Source organism: Dendropsophus ebraccatus, chromosome 2 (assembly GCF_027789765.1).
Source record: "Dendropsophus ebraccatus isolate aDenEbr1 chromosome 2, aDenEbr1.pat, whole genome shotgun sequence".
In the NCBI taxonomy this organism is placed as follows: domain Eukaryota; kingdom Metazoa; phylum Chordata; class Amphibia; order Anura; family Hylidae; genus Dendropsophus; species Dendropsophus ebraccatus.
Window position 1 is genome coordinate 55,790,852 of NC_091455.1, and position 11,134 is coordinate 55,801,985.

The 11,134-nt window shown below is 47.7% G+C and overlaps 1 protein-coding gene across 8 annotated transcripts in view; it reads right to left on the reverse strand.

The window, feature by feature from the left end:
- TGS1 (trimethylguanosine synthase 1) overlaps positions 1 to 11,134 on the reverse strand; it is a 53,195-nt gene that overhangs the window by 41,962 nt on the left and 99 nt on the right. The window contains exons 1-3 of one of the 8 annotated variants that reach the window (XM_069957562.1): positions 10,962 to 11,082; positions 10,778 to 10,851; positions 7,707 to 7,776 (exon numbers count right to left, since the gene is read on the reverse strand). The gene's annotated coding sequence lies outside the window, so the exon portion shown is untranslated. The other 7 variants (XM_069957565.1, XM_069957567.1, XM_069957561.1 and 4 more) reach the window with 7 other exon arrangements.

Below are 11,134 nucleotides of genomic sequence, written 5' to 3' on the forward strand. Positions count from 1 at the left end.
CTGGTGTCGGCAGGCGAGGCGTGGCAGGAGATGGCACAGGCAATGGTCTGCAGGTGAGAGCGCACGTGACAGGCTGAACACGGGAACAGATGGAGTGACAGGGGAACAGGAACCAGGAACAGGGACTAGGGACCAGGTAACGGATAGGACTCAGGAACAGGGACTAGGACCAGGTAACGGATAGGACTCAGGAACAGGGACTAGGACCAGGTAGCGGAATAGGACACAGGAACAACAGGGGGCTGGGCCAACGCTATGGGAAGCATGTAGAGGCTCCAACACTAAGGACAGGGCATGCTGGGATTTATAGGGGAGTGATTGGTGCCACTAACCAATTAGGAGCGCACTGCCCCTTTAAATCTGAGACAGCCGGCGCGCGCGCGCCCTAGGAGGCGGGGACGCGCGCGCCGGCCGGCACAGACCGCGACATGCACGGAGGAGAGGTGAGGCGCCCCAGGGGCCAAAGTAGCAGCAGCGCCGGGTCCCACACAAGGACCCCGGCGGCTGCACGGGACAGGATGCGGTCGCGGTGGCAACCCGGGACGCGGGAAGCCGCCGCGGCCGTGACAAGGTGATGCAGTTATTGTCCTCAAAAACATTTTTTAAACTTGCAGCCCCATGCCAAACGGCCATGGCCTAGAGTATCTGTGCCCTAACCTTGCACCACCCCTCCGTCCCTCCCCCCCACCCTCCTCATCATTAGGAATGCCACTGGCAGGATTTTTCCTATTTCTCTGCAGTGAACATTGCACAGGTGCCTTAACGATCCAGCACATGTGCCGTGTTCTCACAGCTGATGAATAGGAGGCAATCTGCCTGGACCATTCCTAATGATGAGGAGGGCAGGGAGGAGAAATGGAGAGGTTAAGCCAACCGAATGCATACACAATCTAGGCCACGGCCGTTTGGCACAGGGCTTCAAGTTTAAAAGTTGTTTTAAAGGCAATAACTGCATCACCTGCCGAACAGACCCCAGGACAGATCTTGGATTAAAAGCAGCTATCCGAAGGTACAAGTGGTTTGGGGTGGGCAGATTGTGGGTACAGAGTCACTTTAAGATTGTTCACGTTTTGTTTTCAATACCATGCTAATATACCAATGGATAGAGAATGCTGGGATTTATCCCTGTAATCTTATCGCTTATGAATGCATTATTTGCACATATTGATATTGTACCTGTATCCTGTATACTGCACTTATCCTTCATAAAAATTATTTTTTTAATTTTTTTTTTAAAAAGGTCATTTTACTGGTAAAACTGCAGTGTCTCCTCTTTACAGTACAGTGTGCTCCTACATGTCCTGTACTGCTCTGTGTGTGTGTAGTATATCCTCTCTACAGTACAGTGTGATACTACATGTCCTGTACTGCTGTGTGTGTCTAGTATCTCCTCTCTACAGTACAGTGTGATACTACATGTCCTGTACTGCCGTGTGTGTCTGGTATCTCCTCCCTACAGTATAGTGTGATACTACATGTCCTGTACTGCTGTGTATGACTAGTATCTCCTCTCTACAGTACAGTGTGATACTCCATGTCCTGTACTGCTGTGTATGACTAGTATCTCCTCTCTACAGTATAGTGTGATACTACATGTCCTGTACTGCTGTGTATGACTAGTATCTCCTCTCTACAGTACAGTGTAATACTACATGTCCTGTACTGCTGTGTGTGTCTAGTATCTCCTCTCTACAGTATGTGATACTACATGTCCTGTACTGCTGTGTTTGTCTAGTATCTCCTCTCTACAGTACAGTGTGATACTACTTGTCCTGTAATGTTGTGTGTGTCTAGTATCTCCTCTCTACAGTACAGTGTGATACTAAATGTCCTGTACTGCTGTGTATGTCTAGTATCTCCTCTCTACAGTATAGTGTGATACTACATGTCCTGTACTGCTGTGTATGACTAGTATCTCCTCTCTACAGTATGTGATACTACATGTCCTGTACTGCTGTGTGTGTCTGGTATCTCCTCTCTACAATACAGTGTGATACTACATGTCCTGTACTGCTGTGTGTGTCTGGTATCTCCTTCCTACAGTACAGTGTGATACTACATGTCCTGTACTGCTGTGTGTGTCTAGTATCTCCTCTCTACAGTACAGTGTGATACTACATGTCCTGTACTGCTGTGTGTGTCTAGTATCTCCTCTCTACAGTACAGTGTGATACTACATGTCCTGTACTGCTGTGTGTCTGGTATCTCCTCCCTACAGTACAGTGTGATACTACATGTCCTGTACTGCTGTGTGTGTCTAGTATCTCCTCTCTACAGTACAGTGTGATACTACAGTGTGATGTCCTGTACTGCTCTTTACCTGTACCAGGATGAGTTGCTCCTGTGGGCACCAGGTGAGGGCGGCTTCATTTTATTATTCTGGGACCCTGTACAATGAAAATGCTCCAGTCCTCTAAATAGAAAGTGATTTACAGCTTCCGGTAGCTCTTTCTGCTTTATCCATATTAGTTATCTGCTTATTTTTCTTTAAAATCATATTTTTTGCTCATTTTGGGGGCTTCAGAATCAATTTCCAGTTTTCCATAGAGTTTTGGTCTCAAGATACAATATTTACAAGATACAATATGAATTGGTTCCAGGACGATCATTGTAACTTGAGAGAGCACTATATATAACTATACATCGCATGATATAAAAATGCTAGTGACTCAACAATAACCTGCAGAGCAGATTTCAGATTCTCTGCCCTTTCCCTGAAGAAATGGTCAGAAGATAAGAGGTATCATATGCGGCAGCCGGACTGCAGGCACAGACTCTGGTATCACACTCATAGAATACAAATTAATATAACAATAAAAGCTCTGGCATAGAAAGTACTGTATACGGAATGTTCCTGGCTTGTTCTAGGATTATAGCAATTCTGATAATACCAATACAACGGGGGAAGCACTTGTTATGCAACACCATAATATACCGACAACTAAAGTGTGAGGCTATATAAACATATATATGTATAATATATATTATATATATATAATAAGTCTCAGCCACACATTCACGAATCAAAAACACACACAGCAGTAGTACATGTAGTATCAGGCTGGGTTCACACAGCATATTTCAGGCAGTATTTAGTCCTCATGGCAACCAAAACCAGGAGTGAATTGAAAACACAGAAAGGCTATGTCCCCATAATGTAATTAAAGAGGACCTGTCACCCCCCCTTGCCAGGGTGACAGGCTCCCGACCCCCAGTTAGAGCCCCCTATACTCACGTGATCCCGCCGGGTCCCGCTTCCTGAGCAGGTCGGGTCACGGAGATATCAGCGCCCGAAGCCCGGCACGCGCGCTGAGAGATAAGTCCGATGCCCATAGAGAATGACGGAGCATCGGACTCCCCATTCATTCTCTATGGGCATCTGACTCTGCTGTCAGCGCACGTGCCGGGCTTCGGGCGCTGATATCTCTGTGACCCAGCGGGATCACGTGAGTATAGGGGGCTCTAACGGGGGGTCGGGAGCCTGTCACCCTGACAGGTCTCCTTTAAGTGGATGGCCGTAATTTAATAGCAAATATTTGCTGTTATTTAAAACAACAGCGGTTATATAATAATGGCAGTCATCCACTCAATTTCAACATTGTGTGAACAGAGCCTTTCTGTGTTTTCAATCCACTCCTGTTTTTGGTTGCCATGAGGACCACAATACTGCCCGAAATATACTGTGTGTGAACCCAGCCTCATACTGTACTGTAGAGAGAGGAGATACTAGACACACAGCAGTACAGGACATGTAGTATCACACTGTACTGTAGAGAGCAGATACTAGAAACACAAAGCAGAACAGGACATGTAGTATCACACTGTACTGTAGAGAGGAGATACTAGACACACACAGCAGTACAGGACAAGTAGTATCACACTATACTGCAGAGAGGAGATACTAGACACACACACACACACACACACACACACAGCAGTACAGGACAAGTAGTATCACACTGTACTGTAGAGAGGAGATACTAGACACACACAGCAGTACAGGACATGTAGTATCACACTGTACTGTCGAGAGGAGATACTAGACACACACAGCAGTACAGGACATGTAGTATCAGACTGTACTGTAGAGAGCAGATACTAGACACACACAGCAGAACAGGACATGTAGTATCACACTATACTGTAGAGATGAGATACTAGACACATACAGCAGAACAGGACATGTAGTATCACACTGTACTGTAGAGAGGAGATACTAGACACACACAGCAGTACAGGACAAGTAGTATCAAAGGACAAGTAGTATCACACTGTACTGTAGAGAGGCGATACTAGACACACACAGCAGTACAGGACATGTAGTATCACACTGTACTGTCGAGAGGAGATACTAGACACACACAGCAGTACAGGACATGTAGTATCACACTGTACTGTAGAGAGGAGATACTAGACACACACAGCAGTACAGGACATGTAGTATCACACTGTACTGTCGAGAGGAGATACTAGACACACACAGCAGTACAGGACATATAGTATCAGACTGTACTGTACAGAGCAGATACTAGACACACACAGCAGAACAGGACATGTAGTATCACACTATACTGTAGAGATGAGATACTAGACACATACAGCAGAACAGGACATGTAGTATCACACTGTACTGTAGAGAGGAGATACTAGACACACACAGCAGTACAGGACATGTAGTATCACACTGTACTGTCGAGAGGAGATACTAGACACACACAGCAGTACAGGACATGTAGTATCATACTGTACTGTATAGAGGAGATACTAGACACACAGCAGAACAGGACATGTAGTATCACACTGTACTGTAGAGATGAGATACTAGACACATACAGCAGAACAGGACATGTAGTATCACACTGTACTGTAGAGAGGAGATACTAGACACACACAGCAGAACAGGACAAGTAGTATCACAGGACAAGTAGTATCACACTGTACTGTAGAGAGGCGATACTAGACACACACAGCAGTACAGGACATGTAGTATCACACTGTACTGTCGAGAGGAGATACTAGACACACACAGCAGTACAGGACATGTAGTATCACACTGTACTGAAGAGAGGAGATACTAGACACACACAGCAGTACAGGACATGTAGTATCACACTGTACTGTCGAGAGGAGATACTAGACACACACAGCAGTACAGGACATGTAGTATCAGACTGTACTGTACAGAGCAGATACTAGACACACACAGCAGAACAGGACATGTAGTATCACACTATACTGTAGAGATGAGATACTAGACACATACAGCAGAACAGGACATGTAGTATCACACTGTACTGTAGAGAGGAGATACTAGACACACACAGCAGTACAGGACATGTAGTATCACACTGTACTGTCGAGAGGAGATACTAGACACACACAGCAGTACAGGACATGTAGTATCATACTGTACTGTATAGAGGAGATACTAGACACACAGCAGAACAGGACATGTAGTATCACACTGTACTGTAGAGAGGAGATACTAGACACACACAGCAGTACAGGACAAGTAGTATCACAGGACAAGTAGTATCACACTGTACTGTAGAGAGGCGATACTAGACACACACAGCAGTACAGGACATGTAGTATCACACTGTACTGTCGAGAGGAGATACTAGACACACACAGCAGTACAGGACATGTAGTATCATACTGTACTGTATAGAGGAGATACTAGACACACAGCAGTACAGGACATGTAGTATCACACTGTACTGTAGGAGGAGATACTAGACACTAGGGCTGGGCTATTAATCAAATTAATTCGATTTGTAAATTCGATTTTCAAAGAAAAAAAAGTGCGCTCTAACCTGCAAGGAAGCAGTGGCGGGCAGAGCCTGGGCGTGGCCTGGAGCTGCAAGCTGCTTCTCCTGCAGGTCAGAGCGCCACCTGCTGGGCCGCCGCCTGCACCAATGAGATTGCCGCCGGCCACAATCTTCAAACAGCCGCGCAGGGGACACCCTGGCCAGCCTCCCGGGAGTCTGGAGGACACCTCTCCAGGCTGCCGCTGCACAACCTCTGGCCCCAGAGCTGTCCTCTACACCCGCACCCCCGCCGCTACCGGCATACAGGGGGGCACGACGGACAGGCTTCCAGGAGTCTGGCGGAGGCCTCTCCAGGCCGCCGCTGCAGAGCCTCTGGCCCTAGCCTTACACACTCTGCTGTCAGCCTGCCGGGACTTAGGGGACAACTGTCCAGGCCACCACACAGCCCCCAGTCTCAACTCTAAGGTGTCTGTGACAGTCTCCTCCATGTACACTGTGCTGGTGCTCTGGGTACATGGAGGACTATACATATGAGTATGTGTTTATAGAAAGAGGGAGAGTGTGCACTGTGGTCTTTCTCTATAAGGTGTGTGCACTGTGCTCATTATATGTATGCGCACAGTGCACACACCTTATAGAGAGAGAGACCACAGTAGCACTGTGCATATGCACAATGCAGAGGGTGTGCACTGTGGTCTCTCTCTCTCTATAAGGTGTGTGCACTGTGTATGTATATATATATATATATATATATATATATATATATATATATATATATATATATATACACTCTCTCTCTCTCTTTCTATACTCATATGTATAGTTCTCCATGTATAGAGGAGACTGTCAACACACAGTGTGTTTCAGACTCTGTATTGTCTCCTCCATGTACACTGTTCTGGCTCTGGTGCTGTTTATACAGTCACTCTACTAACACAGTATATACAGCTACTGGCAGCTGGGGGGGATTATTAAGGGAAGAGTAGGGATAGGTACAGATAGTGATAGATTTAGCAAAAAAAAAAAATCTAATTGAGAATCTTCCATAATGTAAAAAAAAGTGAGATTTTATTTTTTTGCCATATCGCCCAACTCTACTAGACACACCTAGCAGTACAGGACATGTAATATCACACTGTACTATAGAGAGAGGAGATACTAGACACACACAGCAGTACAGGACATGTAGTATCACACTGTACTATAGAGAGAGGAGATACTAGACACACACAGCAGTACAGGACATGTAGTATCACACTGTACTGTAGAGAGGAGATACTAGACACACACACACAGCAGTACGGGACCTGTAATATCACACTGTACTATAGAGAGAGGAGATACTAGACACACACAGCAGTACAGGACCTGTAATATCACACTGTACTATAGAGAGAGGAGATACTAGACACACACAGCAGTACAGGACATGTAGTATCACACTGTACTGTATAGAGGAGATACTAGACACACAGCAGTACAGGACATGTAGTATCACACTGTACTGTAGAGAGGAGATACTAGACACACACAGCAGTACAGGACATGTAGTATCACACTGTATTGTAGAGAGAAGATACTAGACACACACACAGCAGTACAGGACATGTAGTATCACACTATACTGTAGAGAGGAGATACTAGACACACACAGCAGTACAGGACATGTAGTATCAGACTGTACTGTAGAGAGGAGATACTAGACACACACAGCAGTACAGGACATGTTATATCACACTGTACTGTAGAGAGGAGATACCAGACACACACAGCAGTACAGGACATGTTATATCACACTGTACTGTAGAGAGGAGATACCAGACACACAGCAGTACAGGACAAAGATCTGACAGAGAGTAATAGCCCCCCCCCCCAACAATATGATATTACAGAGAATAACATACAAGCTGATAGCACCTGTTCATATGGTCTCACCTGATTATATTGGTAACGCTCTAGGAGGGAATCCAATGGCAGACGAGGTCTCCTCCTTACAATGAGGTTTCTACAATTAGAAAAAAAAATCGATTAAAAAAGAATGATGATGAGGAAGGTAACAAATAACTTATGGGGTGACAGCATGCCCCCCCCCTCTCTCTAGATATACAGATAGGGGATACTGTTTTTGCATTTGAGGACTATGTTTATTTGTATTAAAGGAAATGGACATAGACAAAATCTTATTTCCAGACTCATGTTCCAATTAAGTCATAGAATGTTGTGGCATGAGAATGAGGCTGTACACTATGGACATCCCATACTCATGTCCCACTACGACATCATTCACTAACATTATGTGTCACCAGTCATTGTGTGGCCCCAGCATTTCCTTTATGCTGCCAGGACCATGTTTGACAAACGCAATGCAATAACTCTACGCTATGGATTTACCTAGTGTATACAGTGGGGTCAATGAGTGGTGGATGCTGCATGCAGATAATACCCCGCCCCTGTGTGGTGGAAGGCGCATGCAGATAACACCCCGCCACTGTGTGGTGGAAGGCGCATGCAGATAACACCCCGTCCCTGTGTGGTGGAAGGCGCATGCAGATAATACCCCACCCCTGTGTGGTAAAAGGCGCATGCAGATAACACCCCGCCCCTGTGTGGTGGATGCAGCATGCAGATAATACCCTGCCCCTGTGTGGTGGATGCAGCATGCAGATAATACCCCGCCCCTGTGTGGTGGATGCAGCATGCAGATAATACCCTGCCCCTGTGTGGTGGATGCAGCATGCAGATAATACAATGCCCCTGTGTGGTGGAAGGCGCATGCATATATTACCACACCCTTGTGTGGTGGATGCAGCATGCAGATAATACCCCGTGCCCTGTGTGGTGGATGCAGCATGCAGATAATACTACGCCCCCGTTTGGTGGATGCAGCATGCAGATATTACCATGCCCCTCTTTGGTGGATGCAGCATGCAGTTAATACTGCGCCCCTTGTGTGGTGGATGCAGCATGCAGATAATACCCCCCCCCCTGTGTGGTGGATGCAGCATGCAGATACTACACACCTGTGTGGTGGATGCAGCATGTAGATAATACCACGCCCCCTGTGTGGTGGATGCAGCATGCAGATAATACCACCCCCTCTGTGTGGTGGATGCAGCATGCAGATAATACCACGCCCCTGTGTGGTGGATGCAGCATGCAGATTATACTACGCCCCTGTATGGTGGATGCAGCATGCATATAATACCACGCCCCTGTGTGGTGGATGCAGCATGCAGATACCACGCCCCTGTGTGGTGGATGCAGCATGCAGATAATACCACGCCCCCCCCCCCCCCCCTGTGTGGTGGATGCAGCATGCAGATAATACCACACCCCTGTGTGGTGGATGCAGCATGCAGATAATACCACGCCCCTGTGTGGTGGATGCAGCATGCAGATAATACCACACCCCTGTGTGGTGGATGCAGCATGCAGATAATACCACGCCCATGTGTGGTGGATGCAGCATGCAGATAATACCACGCCCCTGTGTGGTGGATGCAGCATGCTGATAATACTACGCCCCCTGTGTGGTGGATGCAGCATGCAGATAATACTACGCCCCTGTATGGTGGATGCAGCATGCAGATAATACTACGCCCCTGTATGGTGGATGCAGCATGCAGATAATACCACACCCCTGTGTGGTGGATGCAGCATGCAGATAATACCACGCCCCTGTGTGGTGGATGCAGCATGCAGATAATACCACGCCCCTGTGTGGTGGATGCAGCATGCAGATAATACCACGCCCCTGTGTGGTGGATGCAGCATGCAGATAATACCACGCCCCTGTGTGGTGGATGCAGCATGCAGATAATACCACGCCCCTGTGTAGTGGATGCAGCATGCAGATAATACCCCCCCCCCCTGTGTGGTGGATGCAGCATGCAGATAATACCACACCCCTGTGTGGTGGATGCAGCATGCAGATAATACCCCCCCCCCCGTGTGGTGGATGCAGCATGCAGATAATACCACGCCCCTGTGTGGTGGATGCAGCATGCAGATAATCCCCCCCCCCCGTGTGGTGGATGCAGCATGCAGATAATACCACGCCCCCCCCCCCCTGTGTGGTGGATGCAGCATGCAGATAATACCACACCCCTGTGTGGTGGATGCAGCATGCAGATAATACCCCCCCCCCCCCCGTGTGGTGGATGCAGCATGCAGATAATACCACGCCCCTGTGTGGTGGATGCAGCATGCAGATAATCCCCCCCCCCCCGTGTGGTGGATGCAGCATGCAGATAATACCACGCCCCCCCCCCCTGTGTGGTGGATGCAACATGCAGATAATGCCACGCCCCCTGTGTGGTGGATGCAGCATGCAGATAATACTACACCCCCTGTGTGGTGGATGCAGCATGCAGATAATACCACACCCCCTGAGTGGTGGATGCAGCATGCAGATATTACCATGCCCCTCTGTGTGGTGGATGCAGCATGCAGATAATACCACGCCCCTGTGTGGTGGATGCAGCATGCAGATAATACCACACCCCCTGAGTGGTGGATGCAGCATGCAGATATTACCATGCCCCTCTGTGTGGTGGATGCAGCATGCAGATAATCCCCCCCCCCGTGTGGTGGATGCAACATGCAGATAATGCCACGCCCCCTGTGTGGTGGATGCAGCATGCAGATAATACTACACCCCCTGTGTGGTGGATGCAGCATGCAGATAATACCACACCCCCTGAGTGGTGGATGCAGCATGCAGATATTACCATGCCCCTCTGTGTGGTGGATGCAGCATGCAGATAATACCACGCCCCTGTGTGGTGGATGCAGCATGCAGATAATACCACACCCCCTGTGTGGTGGATGCAGCATGCAGATAATAACATGCCCCTGTGTGGTGGATGCAGCATGCAGATAATACCAAAGCACATGCACAATTTTGCAGTAATATTTGCTAAAGAAATATATAGTGACCCATGTCCAAGGTTTCATTGATGGGATACAGATGTGTCGCTATGTATAATGCAGCAGTGTTCCTCAACCTGTGGCTCTGGGCATGCTGGGAGTTGTAGTTTTCCAAAAGCTAGAGAGCCACAAGCTGGGGGGAAGGGGGGCACTGAAATACAGCTAAGGAGATTCCATGAAAATGCAAGCCAGTAAACACATATACAGTATACACACACAAACATATACATTATATATATCAGCCACATCTCCTCTCCATACATGCAGTAAGGCCATGAGACAGCTCACATCCCGCTCTGGTCACGTGTGAGGGAAGTAAACACAGGCGACATGCATCCTCATCCTCCCGCCGCAGACTTCAGCATGGGCTCCGGTAGGTGTGTTCATAGACATACACGATAAAACTACCAGCCCCGGCATGCACTGCGACATTT